The following is a 16900-nucleotide window of genomic DNA, read 5'->3' as shown; positions in this document are numbered from 1 at the left end:
GAGCAGCCAGTGCTCTTAACCACTGAGCCATCTCTCCAGCCCCTGAACACCTGCTTTTTATATAAAAAAAAAAGTCAGAAAAAAAGACACACACACATTGAAAAAAAGAAAGCATCTTCAACAAATGGTGCTGCTCTAACTGTATTTCAGCATGTAGAAATATTTGAATAGATTGTATTAATCACCCTGTATAAAACTTAAGTCCAAGCTGATCAAAGACCTTAACGCAAAATCAGATACACTGAGCCTGATAAAAGAAAAAGTACATAATAGTCTTGAATCGTTGGCACATAGCCTTGAATCGTTGGCACAGGAGACAAGTTATTGAACAGAACACCAAAACTACAGGCACTAAGATCAACAATCCATAAATGGAACTTCATGAAACTGCAAAGCTCTTATAAGGTAAAAGGCACTGCCAATAGGTCAAAAGAACAGCCTACAGAATGGGGAAAGACCTTCACCAACCCCATATCTGACAGAGGGCTAATACCCAAATATGTCAACAACAACAACATCAACAAATCAAATTAAAAATAATGTACAGATCTAAACAGGGGATTCTCAAAAAAGGACTCTCAAATGGCCCAGAAACACTTAAAGAAATGTTCATCATCCTTAACCATCAGGGAAGAGTAAATCAAAATGACTCTGTGATTCCATCTTACATCTGTCAAAACAGCTAAGATCAAAACCACAAATGACAGCTCATGCTGGAGGTGATGTGGACCAAGAAGAACACTTCTCTGTTGCTGTTGGAGGGCAAACTTCTACAGCCACTATGGAAATCAGTATGTCAGTTCATCAGAAAATTAGAAATCAATCTACCTCATGATCGAGCTATGATACTCTTGGGCACATACCCAAAGAATGCTCCATGCTACCACAGGGACACGTGCTCAACTATGTTCAGAGCAGCTGTATTCATAATAGCCAGAAACTGGAAACAACCTAGATATCCCTCAGCTGCAGAATGGACAAAGAAAATATGGTTCATTTACACAATGGAGTATTACTCAGCTGTTAAAAACAATGACATCAGGAAATTTGCAGGCAAATGGATGGAACAAGAAAAAAAATCATCCTGAGATAACTCAGACCCAGAAAAACAAACATAGTATTTACTCACTTGATAGAGTGAGGTTTGTCTCTGACTCTTTGGCCTGCTCTCGGGACCCTTTTCCTTCTCCTGGGTTGCCTCTCCCAGCCTTGATATGAGGGTTTGTGCCTAGTATGCTTGTTATGCTGTCTTCTGTTAACATCCCTGGAAGACCTGTTCTTTTTTCTGAAGGAAAATGAGGGAGCAGTGGATCTGAGAGAGAAGGGAGTGGCGGGGTTGGAGAGGGGGCTGGGAGGATTGGAGGGAGGAGAGGCTGTGGTCCGGATGTAATGTATGAGAGAACAATAAAAAAGAAGAAGAAAAAGTTCTATTTCTGTGGAAGGGTATGTAGCCATGCCCAATCAATCAGGCAACCAGACCCAGATGGGTCTGACTGAGTCTTAATTCCTAGCACAAAGCAGTCCTGTACCTTTCTCTGAGTGGTCAGAGCGCAGTCTCACTAGCTTCAACTTCCTGGGTAAGGGGTTCTTCCCCTTCTCATGTTTCCATAATCTCTACTGTCTTTCTATTCAGCAGCAGGTCCTCCTGCTTCCATGTGTGCATAGGCATGCCCGTGCCTTGGGAGCTTCTGCTCGGAAACTGGTAAGACCTAACCTATCTCCTAAGCCTTCAAAGCTGAAGTTCAAAGATAAGATAACCACCATCTTTCTGCCACAATCTCACCCTTCACGCTCTGTTCCAGACTTCCAAATGGCACCTAAAGGGCCCCACCATCATCTTAAATCTGCAGTTACTTTAGACCTCAGAAACAGCAAATCATCCAAGGACAGACCACCCTCTGGGTGAAGTCAGTTATCCTAAGAGCCAGTTCATCCCCTGCAGTAACAAGGACTTCCTGGGGCTGCCTTGCAGAACCAGAACTGCCATGGGCCGTGCCAGAGGAGCCCCAAGTTGCAATGGAAGTTCCAGGTGTCAGCCCAGCAGAAGGGCATCCTCTGACTGGCCAATCTCGTTTAGGCAAGGCCACGGGACTGCAGACCCTGTGTGCCTTTGCATCTTTGCTGCAGCTCTCTCTCTCTCTCTCTCTCTCTCTCTCTCTCTCTCTCTCTCTCTCTCTCTCTCTCTCTCTGTTCTGTCTAGCATGGTGTGAGTGGCCATGGGGAGATCTCCATTGCCTGTAATATAATGTGCTTATCTCTTGGAAACATCCCGTTCTACTGGACATTTTTACCTGTGGATTGTTGAGAAGATGACCCCTCCCTAAGCTGCACTGTCTAATTTGATAATAATAATGATAGCCTATGCAGAGTTTTGATACATAAAAACAAATATAAGGACATGTTTCACAGCCAGGGTCTGTGAAATCTCACCTAAGGAGCTGCATGGATTGTAGCTCAAGTTAATGGCTAACAATTGAGTCCCATTAGCCCAGCTGGTTTAAATTCTCTTCATTTTTAATGTTGGGGGATGTGTTCACGGGTCTCAGAGTGTATCACAGCTGAAAGAAAGTGTTTAAAATAACAAAGTTAGTGTAAGATTTTTTTAAAAAAATTACCTTGAGGTGAAAAACCCAAGAAGACAATCTAAAGTTTCAGAAAGGCACATAGATGAATGAGGAGCTCTTTAAGGTCAGGGAGCAAGAACAAAACAGCCCAGTTATTATTGGTTGACGTACTTACTCTCTTTGCTAGGTTTGGTTGATGACCAAAGGTAATGATTAATTCCGTATACCCATTTCTGCCCTCAAAATCCTGATATTAAAAAAAAACTAGTGAATGGATATGTACCCTAAGGATTTAAAGTAGAGCTGACTGATTCTTTTTCATATATAAAAGTTTAGGCTTGTGATTTCATTAAGATTCCTTATAAGATTACCTTTCAAGATAAGTAACAAAGTAACTGGCCCTTTCTTTGTAACTGAAAAATGCAGCAGGCCAGTAAAAGACCTGACAAGAACACCTTGCTTGTCCACACAGTTAATCTATAACTAGTTTCTTGGGTATGAATGTGTGTGGGTTCTTGGGATAATTTGTTTTTTTTACCTGCAATACATAATGTTTAGTCATATGAGGGAGATGAAAACCATGGTTTTCCCCTATGACATTCCCTTGAGAAATGGGATGCGACTGTTTGGACTCTCGTACTGCCTGGAAGATCCCGTTGGGGTATAAAATCTGTGGGAAAACATGAAGGAAGGTGGAATAAAGAAGGAAAACATCTAGGGAGTTTGTGAGGGCCTTTCTTCCTAACGCCCCTCAGATAGAAAAGTCTAGCCTTGCCGACTCCACGGATTCTTGTCAGAGCCCTGTGCTGTTGGAGGTTGCCCCAACCCCCAGACAGCAGTTACAGAACTGAGACGACCGCCAACCAGACCGCGAGCTCACGGCAGTATGAGAAGGTGAACTTGGGGGTCCCTGGACCCTTTTATCCGTTCATTCTCAACCTGCACATTATTAAGCCTCCTTCCTCTGTGTCTCACCATGACTCACCTTTTTAATTGGAATATCGTAACAAGTAGCCAAGTCTAACCTAATGGGGGGGAGCACATCCGGGGCTTTGGCCTCAACCTGTTCACAGCCACTCTTTTAACATTCTGATGTCTTGGTCATTCTGTGGTCGTAAAAGTAAGCTGTGCTTTTCGCCACCTGGAGTAACTGCTGTCTTTGCAATCACCCTGGCTTAGTCTCTCTCTCTCTCTCTCTCTCTCTCTCTCTCTCTCTCTCTCTCTCTCTCTCTCTCTCTCTCCTTGGTTTTTTGAGACAGGGTTTCTCTGTAGCTTTGGAGCCTGTCCTGGAACTAGCTCTTGTAGATCAGGCTGGCCTCGAACTCACAAAGATCAGCCCGCCTCTGCCTCCCGAGTGCTGGGATTAAAGGCTTGCGCCACCACGGCCCAGCTATGATTCTCATATAGTTCTAAATACTTATTAGTTCTCGTATATTTCTGAATCCATTTGGTAAGATGGTTTGAGAGCTAAGTTCAGTTAGGTAGACGTTCTGGTAGGCTATTACATAGTAACGTGACTGGATAATAGTAATGGGCTAGATATTTTAAAAGGGAAAAGAACGATTTTAAAACATTTCAACATCTAGAAATAATAAGTAAGACAATTAATACACTTACCCTGATTTAACATCATGAAATACACACAGGTATTGAAACCTAGCACTAATATATACAATTCTGTGTTATTATGAGTCTATTAAAGGAAAGTACCTAAGCGAAGAAAATGAAAATTATTTTTGAGGCAAGAAAATCAAATCAGGGGGCTGGAGAGATGGCTCAGTGGTTAAGAGCATTGCCTGCTCTTCCAAAGGTCCTAAGTTCAATTCCCGGCAACCACATGGTGGCTCACAACCATCTGTAAATGAGGTCGGCTGCCCTCTTCTGACCTATAGACATACACACAGACAGAATATTATATCCATAATAAATAAATAAATAAACAAACAAATATAAAAAAAAAGAAAATCAAATCATCCACAATTCTCCCATCACACCCCGGACTGCCATGACAGATTTGATCAAAAAGTCTTACTGAACTCCTGGGGTGTCAGTGTTTCTCACCCTGTGTTCCTCCCAAGAGGTGGTGTTGAGAGCAGCTCCTCTCTTCAGATCTCCTTGGGTAAATCTGAATAATATGCATTACTTATTTTAAGATTTATTTATTATGTATACAGTGTTCTGCCTGCATGTATCCCTGCAGGCCAGAAGACGGCACCAGATCTTGTTACAGATGGTTGTGATCCACCCTGTGGTTGCTGGGAATTGAACTCAGGACCTCTGGAAGAGCAGCCAGTGCTCTTAACCTCTGAGCCATCTCTCCAGCCCTACCTCACTTCATTTGTGTCTCTTTAAAAACAGAAGAACCTAAGAGAAAACTCCTCCTCCTCCTTCGCTGTAGTCATTGTCATGCAATGTTAAAATTAACAACTGTGCCAGACCAAATGTCCCCGTTCCTCACAGTCGTGCCCAGAAGCTTGGCTTCTATGTGATTCTAGATCCTTACAAAGTTGACAGTATTAACTGTCGTATACTCACTAATTTCAGTTATAGGACTTCCTCCCCGTGTCCCCACCCCCCAGTTCTGTGTATGGTCCTATGACCTCATCTGAGAAAGACAAGCACTTTACCATTGAGTCACAGCCCTGATGCCTGTAAGTCTTGTTTGTTTGTATGTTTGTTTGAGGTAGAGTCTCTCTCCACAGCCCTGACTGTCCTGGAACTCATAATGTAGAACAGGCTGGCCTTGAATTTGTAGATATCTGCCTGCCTCTGCCTCTTGAGTTCTGGGGATTAAAGATGTGTGCCCAGCTGTCATCTTTTATTTGATTTTTTTTAATTTATATATGTTTGTGTCGGCGTGTGCTAGTGCCTGAAAAGGGCAATTGTTTGATGCCTGAGATAGGTGTTTGGAACAGAATTCTGATCTTAAGAGGCAGGAGGATGGTTATAAACTCAAGGCCATAGCTTGAGCATAGCCAGAGCACTGGAGACCTGGCTACATAGTGATTTCCAGGCCAACCAGAGTGACACGGAGAGACCATGCATTAAACAACAACAACAAAATACACACAAAGAAAATCAGAACTCGGGTCCTCTGGAAGAGCAGCCACTTTCTATCGTTGGCCCTTTTCTGCCTCCAAAAACTAAGTAACCCAAAGAAACCTTTACTCTCAAGAAATTTCCAGCTAGGGTATTTGTTACATTTCTGAGGCTGCTTAAAGGGACCGGAGGCAGAGATGAGACGCCTCTGATGTCATCAAGAAAGGGGTGTCTGCTAAAGCTGAAGGGGATGCCCGGGGTCAATAGAAGAGCTTTGGGGAGTGGGAAATTAGACTCAGCTGCTGAGGCGAAGTGAAAGCCTGCAGTTTCTCCTTCTTTGAGTTGTTTATTGAGAGGAGGCTGCTTTGTCTTTAGAAACCGCCTTGCCCTGGGCTGTATTGATGTAGGCTATAGCAGGAGACTGAGGTAGGCAAAGACATTGAAGGCAGAGGAGCTAGAGTTTCAACACAGGGCCCTGGCCAGGATTGACACGGCTTGTTCAGGGTTTATTCTAACCATATTCAATTATAGTAGCAGAAAATAGGCGAAGAGACCCAAGACAAATAGCACAAAGTTGTGCAGCTGTGGCTGAGGCTGGTGAAGCAGCAGGTGTGAGGGGACCTTCAAAGCTTGATGTGTTTGTTGTACATGCATATTTCCAGAAGGGCTGCACCTCTTCTCGCGCACCCACCCTTACCCCCTCCACCTCCTGATGACTCTACTGCCTATCACTAGAAGTGTCTCCTGCTGTTCCATCTCACACCCACCATTGTTTTCGGTTTTCCATATTCCCTTCCAGGAATGGGTCATTTTCATGAGGCTGTTGGCATGTTGTACTTCAGCCATTGTTCTTGGGGAACTGCTTTGCTTGCGGCTTGCTGCACTCAGAAGCATTCTGCATTGCATTCCGTGCGGTCTCAAAACAGTTTTGCTTTCCTTACTGTTTCCATTTTTTTTAATGAATACTATTGGGTAGACAGCTGCCCCCTTCCGTTGAAGGCTTAGCTCTTTTCCGAGAGTAAAGTCTTGTAAGTGATCTGATGGTGGCTCAAAGCACACAGATATTCACCTTGTTGGTTGTCCACCATATCCAAGACACTCCCTACCCATAAAGATGGTGGTGACCTTTGTTCTTAATATGCAAAGAAAAAGACGAAGGGGGCTGGAGAGATGGCTCAGTGATTAAGAGCATTGCCTGCTCTTCCAAAGGTCCTGAGTTCAATTCTCGGCAACCACATGGTGGCTCATAACCATCTGTAATGAAGTCTGGCCTGCAGGCATATACACAGACAGAATATTGTATACATAATAAATAAATAAATAAATAAATAAATAAATAAATAAATATTTTTTAAAAAAGAAAAAGATGAAGAACCAGTGGAGAAATAACAAGAGATATGAATGTCATCATAAACATTGAAACCTGTTCAATTTCTCTTAGAATTAGAGGCTTGGAAACCCCTGCAAATAAAGAACCCATCTTAAAATTGAGGATCATAAGTTTGGCACACGCCTCACGGCAAGGCAAGGGTGGATAAACAGCCCCTTGAAGTGAGTTCAAGGCCAGCCTCTTCTACAGAGCAGGTTCTACAACAGCCAGAGCTACGCGGAAAAGCCCTGCCTCAAAAAAAAAAAAAAAAAAAAAAAAAAAAAAAAAAAAAACAGAGAGAGAAAGCCCAAAATGAAAAACAACTATTAACACGTTTTCAAGAGTGCCAAGAGTCAAATGCTAAAAGGGTCATAGTGGTTTCTTTCTTATCCAACTTTGCGGTTCTCTTTGTGAGTCTTTTGGGATAGTCTAGGCAATTTATCAGAAAATCAAAACTGTTTCTCTCATTAAATTTACACTAAGCATCTCCATCTCCTTACTATGCCAGGATCTGGGCAAAGGGGCAAAATCATAGCATTTGAGAAGGAAAACAATTGAAGCCCAAAGAACTCAAGCAAAGACACAAAGGTGTCAAGTAAAAGGAAGGTAACGGCAGGGCCGGGACCACACTGCATCAGGCTTTTCTACCGCCTGTTTCCGGAGGCAGGCGTGTGTCCACCTCTGCGGCCTGTTTCGGAAGGCAGGCGTGTGTCCACCTCTGCGGCCTGTTTCCGGAGGCAGGCATGTGTCCTCCTCAACAGCCATCATGCATCTGCCATTTAGATCTGACGGTTATCCCAAGAGTTCAGATTCAAGCCCCTGTACAAACTTTGCTGTGTGTTCCAAACCACATGACTGACAACCCAGATCAGTGCCTGCCAAGCCTGGCTGTTCTCTGCAACAGCATCCAACAGCATTTTCACCACTATGGGAGGTTCTAGGCTCATGCCCCTCACAGTTTCCAAAAACACATGTACTTACTGAGCACCCTGAGTGTGGCCAGTCCAACTGAGAGACTGGGTTCTTTTCATTTTACTTCATTCTAATTAATTCAGATACCCACATGACCCCAACAGTTCCTGTATTGGAAAGTGGCTCTGTAGACACTGGACATAAAAGAAGACCAATAACCTATGGCAGGGAGGCTCTGACATCCCGGACAGATGCTGCGGTGATAATTGTGTAGCTAACCACCTGTTGGAGAACTGCGTGTGCACAACACGAAACAAGGAGCATACCCATCGCGGAGGCACACACCGGTAAGTTCCAGCAAGTGGAGGCAGAGGCGGAAGCATTGAAAATTCAAGGGCAGCCAGGGCTATGTAGCAAAACCTTGACTCAGAAAGCCAAAGGTGTCTGCTTCTGAAATGTGACCAAAAGGGGGAAAAAAATAAGCAGCACCTCTCTTATCTGCAACTGTCTCAGGAAGTCAGCGGCAGTACCTAGGCCTGTGTGAAGATGCACCGAGAGTCACCCTAGAACATTTTTAGGCTTGTCTTTGGGGCCTCTACAGTTGTCAGTCCTATCAGAGGCAGGCCATTTATCTGCTCCTTCCAACTGTATTAAACAACAACAAAAACACACACACACACACACACACCCCAGACCAATCCCGGGCTTTAACCTTGTTTGCACTTGGCTATCCCTGGATAGTTCTAGGCAAAAAGAAAAGTCACCGCGTGAACATGGACATATATCTGAATGTGTACTGTGTGAATTTGCTCAGAATGGAGCTAAGAACTCAAATTGATGAAGTCCTTGTCGTCAACACGACTTAGTTTAGAAACACCGTGGAAAACACACTTCTCAGGGCGTGTGTGAGGAGGCTTCCAGAAAGACCTTGAATGTGGGTAGCACCATCATGTGGGATGGAGTCCTGGACTCGAGCAACGGAGAGAATGAGCTAGCACCGGCATCTGTCTCTCCCAGCTTCCTGACTGTGGACATAATGAGATCAGCTGCCTTGATGCTCCTGTTGCCGTGCTACCTCCCCACCCCCCCGATAACCCCCCCCCCCCCCCGTGATGGACCATGGACCCTGAACCCAAGTGAACCCTCACGGCTTAAGCTCCTCCCTGACATCAACATGACTGCAACACCTTGTGCACCTGCCTAGACCCAGCAGCTCTGATTCTGTGGCCCTGAGGAGCAGGCGCCGTGTGGTCGGCTCCTGCTTGGTGCTGGCACTTGGTACTCCTCTGACATGGGTTTAAGTCAATAGAAAAGCTATACAGGATGCTCAGGATCCCAGCCTTTCTCAGGGTGAGCTTTTAAGCATAAAAACCATGCCCTGGGTTGGCGTACTTCAGTCAACAAGAACAGTTAGCCAGAAGCAGAAACCAAAAAGCAAAGTTAGTACATTTAGGGATTTTTTTTTTCCAGAACTATATGGAGTTTGATGGATGAGGCCTATGTTTTATTTTAGCAGGTGTTGTGTGCATACTGAGTCTTACAGCCTGAATGGTATTTCCATCATGGAGTCAGTTGTGCTAAGGTCTGGGGTCCTGTTACAGTACAAACTGCAGAAGAAGCTCCTCTCCCATGCCTCTCCTTGGGGCTGGTCAGTCCTGTGAGAATCCTTGGTTTTCTTTCCACCTCTGCACCCATGCCTTTTTCTCTTGAACTCTTCAGTAACCACTGACTATTTCCACTTCCTGTCCTCAGGGTTGAGAAAACATGGTGTTTTTCAAGTTTTAAAAACTGATTCATTGCGCTGGGTGTGGTGGCACATGCCTTTAAGTCTAGCGCTGGGAGGCGCAGGTGGGTAGATCAAAGCCAGTTTGTTCTACACATAGTAAGTTCCAGGCCATCCAGGGTTACATGGTGAAACCATGTCTCAAAACCAAAACTACATGCACACACACATGCGCATGCGCGCACACACACACACACACACACACACACACACGTGCACACCCGCACATGCACAAACCCATAACTTTTTTTTAAAAGATTTATTTATTTATTATATACACTGTTCAGCCTCCATGTTTGCCTGCATACCAGAAGAGGGCATTGGATCTCATCACAGATGGTTGGGAGCCACCGTGTGGTTGCTGGGATTTGAACTCAGGACCTCTGGAAGAGCAGTCAGTGCTCTTAACCTCTGAGCCACCTCTCCAGCCCCAAGCTCATAACTTTTAAAGCATTCCACTAACCCAAATACCATGTCCTCAAGTCCATATTAGAACTGAAATACTCAAAAATATAAAAATACAAAAAAGAACTAAACTAGGAGTACAGATGCTCAATAAAACAGACATGGGACTCTGCAAAATAGCGTGTGTTAGCAGAATTATTACTAGAGCGGAAATGTAGATATATTTGATCTTGGAAAAGCAGGGGGTTGAAGAAGGTAGAAGAATGAAGGAGCCATGTAGTTGATCCAAATGCTACTTCCCTTTAACTCCAACCCTAACCCTACTTTACTTTCCTGTTACCTATCTACTTCTGCCTCCCCTAAGATCACTCTCTCATGATCACCTCTTCAGTTTCGTGACCTACACACACACACACACACACACACACACACACACACACACACGCCATTTTAAATGTAGGCTCCACATATGAGACACATGTGGCTACTGTCCTTCCGAGTCTGGCATCATTTTACTAACATAATAAGTTCCCATTGCAATCATACCCTGCATTTTTCTTGTGACCACACTGAATTCTGTTATGCATGGGTACCACATTTTAAAAATAGATTCGTCTGTTGATAGACATTTCAACTGCTCTAGTTCCTGGCTAGAGTACACAGTCTGGTTACAAACATGGATGCTCAAGTCTTAATAATATCTTGACAAAAAGGCCTTCAGGTAGGCCGAGAGTGGTATAGCTGGGCCATTTGGTAGTTCTATTTCCAACTTGCTAAGGTGCCTCTGCACTAATTTCCATAGCGGCCACACAAGTTTACATCCCCACCCACGGTGGACAAAGAGTCCCTCTCTCTTGCTACATCCTCACGGGCACTTTGTCATTTGCTTTCTTGATGCCTGAGACAAGATAAACTCTCAAAGTCATTTTAATTTGCATTTCCCTGATAGCTAAAGAAGTTGGACACCTTTTCAAGTATTATTTTGGCTATTTGTGTTTCTTCTTAATTTGTTAACATTAGAGTGTGATATGCACCATCACTTTAAAAATGCAGAGTCTCCCATGGGTATATGTTCATAGAGGTAAATATGATTAATACACATATTTTTAAAAATGTCTGGTGAGATGACCGAGCAGGTAAAGTGACCTCTGATTTCCACATAGGTGTATGGCACATGCGCAATCACACATGATAGATATAGATAGATAGATAGATAGATAGATAGATAGATAGATAGATAGATAGATACAGACAGACAGACAGACTGACAGACACAGAGAGAGACGACACCACTGGAGTAACTCAGAAATTCCCACAGTTGAATTTGTTAAGACTGATAGATTCACAAGTATCTTAATGCAATTTTTTTTCGAGACAGGATTTCTCTGTGTAGCCCTGGCTGTCCTGAAACTCACTCTGTAGACCAGCCTGACCTCGAACTCAGAGATCCTCCTGCCTTTGTCTCCCAAATGCTGGGATTAAAGGCATGCTTACCACTGGCCCTGTTCCTAATGCAATTTCTAAGGGAAGAATAACAAACATGTATTTGAATGAAATGCTACAAATAATTTTATGATGGTACCTGGTACGACACTGGTTCTTTCCTGTTTCAGCTTCTGGTACAGGAAGAGTGCGCAGCCTTTGTCTGTGACTCATCTTGAATGAGGAAGGATTTGGTAAAGGGCACTGCTGTAAACACCGTTGAAACATTTCATCTTTTCTCCCTATATTTCCCCCCATAATGCAGAAAGGCTTACAGAGTATTCTTGATTCCATTATGATTTATGATTTGCATAAGTTCCGCGAGCTTTCTTTCTCCTTTTTTTAGCAGACATCGTGGGAAATACTGGTTATGGTGTTCAGACTTTGAAAATTCTCAGCTGAAAATGATGCTGTGATCATTAATACTGATTATCAGTGTGACAGTATGCATATTTACCTTAGAGACCAGTCATGGGCTGGGGCATGCCTACGAGGGATTATCTAGACGAAGGCAGCCTCTGGCTATGTCTGTGGGGTTGGTTAGCTAAGGTGAGAACAGAGCCCAACAGTGAGCAGCACCGGTTCACAGGCTGGAGTCCTGAACTGAATGAAAAGGAGAAAGGATGCCAAGTACCAGCGTTCATTGTTCCCTGTTTCCTGAACACTGACGCAGGGGCGGCGTGACCAGCCGCTGCCAGCTCCTGCTTCCAGGACATCACTGCCATGGTGGATTGGACACTCACACTGTTGGCCAAAAAACCTCCTTCTCCCTTGTCTCTCTCAGGGTATTTTATCAAAGCAACAGAAAAGTAACTAATATGTGTTTGTAGGATTAAGCTCTGAACAGAGATGAGGGCCCTTAATGGACTTTACACAGCCCTGTGGTAAATCCAGCTTTGAAACTGAAGTACCATGTCTCAAGCCTCAGGATGAGAATGGGTGGTCTCTTGCTCAGCCCAGAAGCCCCTGACAACCTCAAGGGAAGAGGAAAACGGGAGCTAGTGTGGTACTGAAGGTGAGCCCTTACGTTGTCACTGTGATAAGGCCCTAGAGGCAAAGATGTAGGGGACAGGGTTTGGAAGGAAGAGTTTCCCTGACACGAACCGCTGGAGCTGCGTGTGTCAACCACTGATTGCTAAAGGCAAAAGATCAGAGCAATGGCACAAAAGGAACCCTTGGCAGAAATAGCCTTTGCTTCGTTATCACAGGAAAAGTGCCCATGCTTGCTGGAGATGAGGAAGGATGAGGTGCAAGCAGGCGTTGTGCTGTCTTTTCTCTGTCTGAGGCAGTGAGGACAAGCTGCACCTCCAGCTGTTCAAGGAAGCAGGTGGCACCTATGTTCAGAGACTCCGCCTGGGTTTTCCCCAACGCTTTCATGGGGCCTCCCTTTGCTCCATATAAATGCTGCATTTGAATCTCTGGGCTAATGCCTCTGGTGCAAAATGTATAACAACTTGGCTTTCCAGCTAACACATCCTTAGAAATTTAATAAGATTCTTTGCAGAAAAACTCCAGTGAAGAAGACAGAAAAGACCAAAAAATGCAGTCAAATACTCCTTGCTGAAAATAAATATAAATAATCAAAGCAAACGTAACGTGTCAGACAAATGTTCTAATCAGGGCTCACACAGTGGGTGTACTGGCAAACCTGATGTCTCAACAGAAAAGCACAGCTTTTTCACCGAACCCTCCTGAAACCTGTTTACGGTCTTGGTTCTGTTTTCTGCCTCTCTGTAAACCAATTATCTTCTGCTTTGCACATTTTTAATCCCTGTCAACACCCCTCTGTTTTCTCCTGATATTTTCTTACAAGGCCCCAAACTGGTTCCCACTTTTCTCACGCTTTCTTGACTTGGGGTCTCTGAGAGTTGGAGGCAAGAACCTGTCTTCCCAGGTTCCCATCAGAACTCTGAAGGAAGTTCTGTAAAACAGGTGTGTATCCCACCTCAGCTCCAAGAAATAGCCAGGGCTTGGCTGGCGACACCCATATCATCAACCTGAGACCCGCCATTGCCAAGCAAGAAATGCACGGATGCCTTTGGCCGTCTTCCTTCACCCCCCAGGATGCTCTGAAAGCCATCCTTACTAGCAAGCAGGTTATCTCAGATTCCGGTGCCACCGTTAAACTTCGCTTTCACTTTGATTGTCATAAAAATTCTCCTCCCTATATGCCTGACTAGTCATAAAGCCAACAAACATCCTCTTCTACCAAGTCTCGAAAGGTGGATTAATGTAGCGCAGAATAATAAAAACCCAGAGACAGATGTTGGGGTTCAAGCTGAAGATCAGAAAAGCAAAACAGCCAAGCTACTAGAGAAGTCTCACCTCTACCAAGGCTGGGCGACTGTACACTGAACCCTGAGCCTCTGTCTCCTCCCGTCTTATATTCCCCTTTAGTGCTGGGGTTAAAGGCATGTGACTCCCTAGTACTGGGATTAAAGGTGTGAGCTACCACCATCTGGACTTGTTTCTGCATTGACCTTGTGTAGCCCAGGGTGGTCTTGAACTCACAGAGACCCATCTGTCTGTCTCCCAAATTCTGGGATTAAAGGTGTATGACACCACTACTTGGTCTCTAGGTTTTTAGTTTTACCTTCTGATCTTCGGGCAAGCTTTATTTGTTAAAATATCACTGTAGATTAATAGTTGCTTAATGAAGCAAGGAAGCAAACATGGTAGGCCTTATGTTATCAAGGAAAGAAAGAATGTGTCTATTTCAAAGAAAAAGAAGGAGGAGGAGGAAGAGGAAGAGGAAGAGGAAGGAGAAGGAGAAGGAGAAGGAGAAGAAGAAGAAGAAGAAGAAGAAGAAGAAGAAGAAGAAGAAGAAGAAGACGAAAACAGCTGGGCCTGGTGGCACAGACTTGTAATTAGTTCCTTTGGAGGTGAGGCAGAAGGATTATAAACTGAAGATAGCCAAGTGTGGTGGCACACACCTTTACTTCCAGCACTCAGGAGGCAGAGGCAGGCAGATCTCTGAGTTCAAGGCCAGCCTGATCTGCAAAGGAAGCTCCAGGACAGCCAGGGTTACACAGAGAAACCCTGTCTGATAAACAACCAACCAAACAAAAGAACTTCAAGATATAGATATAGATATAGATATAGATATAGATATAGATATAGATATAGATATAGATATAGATATAGATATATTTATATACCTAAAGAGTTAGTTCAAGACTGACTTGAGAAAACTTACTGAGACTACATCTCAAAAAGTAAAAGATGAATCAGGCGTGATTACAGGTGTAAATAGTCTCAGAATTTGGGAGATGGAGGCAGAATTAGGCGTTGAAGGCCAGCGTTGGCCTATAGAGTGATTTAAGGTCAATCCAAGTTACGTGATTCAAAACAACTGTCTTAGTTAGGGTTTCTATTGCTGTGAAGAGACACCATGACCATAGCAACTCTTACAAAGGAAAACATTTAACTGAGGTGGCAGCTAACAGCTTCGGAGGTTTGGTCCATTATCACCATGGTGGAATATGGCAGTGTACAAGCAAACATGTCGCCGGAGAGGTAGCTGAGAGTTCTACATCTTGTGCAGGCAGCACGAAGCGGTATGAGATGCTGAGCTGTATCCTGAGGAGATAAGAGATCTCAAAGCCCACCTCCACAGTGACATACTTCCTACTCCAACAAGGTCACAACTCCTAGTAGGGCCACTCCTTTTTACTTTCAAACCACCACAATAAGTAAGTAAGTAAATAAATAAATAAATAAATAAATAAGAGCTGCAGAAATAGCTCAGTGGGTAAAAGCACTGGCTACTCTTCTAGAAGACTTGAATTTGAATCCCAGCCCCCATTTGAAGTTAAGAGCCATCTGTAACTCCAGTTCTAGGGGATCTGGTGGTCGCCTCCAGTTTCTTGAAGACATGGCACAGACATAGAAGCAGGCAAAATACCCATACATATAATTGTTTTCAACTTTAAAAATAAATAAATAGCTAAAAGATGGTTGTGCATATAACTCAGTCATGAAGAACCAGGCTACCATGCCTGAGGCCTGAGGTTTAATCTCCCGTATAACAAGACAAACGCAGAGCAACAACAGCGACAAGACCCCTATTTCTTTGGAACAAGATCAAAGAATGCCTAAGACTTTCTTCTAGACCAGACTTCACTTCCTGTATCTGTGATGTTTCTACTATTGTGACGTGACAAAACACCGATTCAGGCCACTTATGGAAAGACGGTTTTATTTGGAGTCACAGTTCCAGAGTATAGTCCATCCTGGTGAGGAGGTCACAGCGGGAGCCTGAGGCAACTGGTCACATTACATCTACAGTCAGAAGCAGAGAAGAGTTCAGGCGCTCAGATCGCTTTTTTCTCAGTCCAGCCTAGGGCCTGGTGCTGTCTACACTGAGAGTGGGTCCTCCCACTTCTCTTAGCCTGATTTATAGACTCTCACAAAGATGTGTGTCTCCTAGGTGGTTCGAGACTCTGTCAAGTTGACAATCAGTGTAACTATCATACAGGATTAAAGGCAACAAAAACTAGCAGGCTGGCATTTATCCTGAGCAAAAGGGGACTAAGAGGAAGGTTAGGAACGTGGCTGCGGAGTCTAGTCAGGAGGGAGCTGCAGTATGGCTTAGGGCAGATTTCTAAGACAGACCTGCCAGGACCTGCCAACAGTTACCCTAAGTCTCCCCATCCTTGAGATGCACTCTTGGACTTCAGCACGGTCACTCTTTCCATTCAGACAGGGCAGCTAAGACCTGAACAGCGCTCCCTGAGCTCAGCACTGACCCTATCAACTGCAAACCGTCCCGGCTTCTGGCCCCTAGGAGAGAACTTTGGTTTGTTTCTCTTTGTCGGGATGAACTGATCTTCCTCTTTCTGCAATAGTTCCCTGTTTCCAGGAATTTGCTGTTTTCCTTGCTGCTCTTTGGGACTGAGGAATTCAATAGTCTGGCTTCTGAGATTGACCTATGTGCCGGATGACATCCTATTCCCACTTCTGAGACTGACCTATGTGCCGGATGACATCCTATTCCCACTTCTGAGACTGACCTATGTGCCGGATGACATCCTATTCCCACTTCTGAGACTGACCTATGTGCCAGATGACACCCCAGATAACATCCTATCCCCACTTTGCCCTTCCTTTTGTCAGTCCAGGGTGGTCATTCCCAGCCCAGGCTCTAAAAATGGCACCTTGACCCTTTTCTGCTCCAAGCTTCCTCTCAGTATGATCAACCCCAACTTTCCTCTTAGAGTTTAGATTCATCGGAGGTGCTGAAGATTTCCATGGTTCCCCTGTCACCCCCTGCTTCCTGTTGGCAGAGCTGTTCATGGCACAAAGTTCCTTGAGCACTTGACAATGCCGTAGACACTGTGGCCAAAT

The sequence above is a fragment of the Arvicola amphibius genome, chromosome 9 (assembly GCF_903992535.2).
Source record: "Arvicola amphibius chromosome 9, mArvAmp1.2, whole genome shotgun sequence".
Classification (NCBI taxonomy): Eukaryota; Metazoa; Chordata; class Mammalia; order Rodentia; family Cricetidae; genus Arvicola; species Arvicola amphibius.
The sequence above is the reverse complement of the archived record's forward strand: the minus strand, read 5'-3'. Positions refer to the sequence as shown.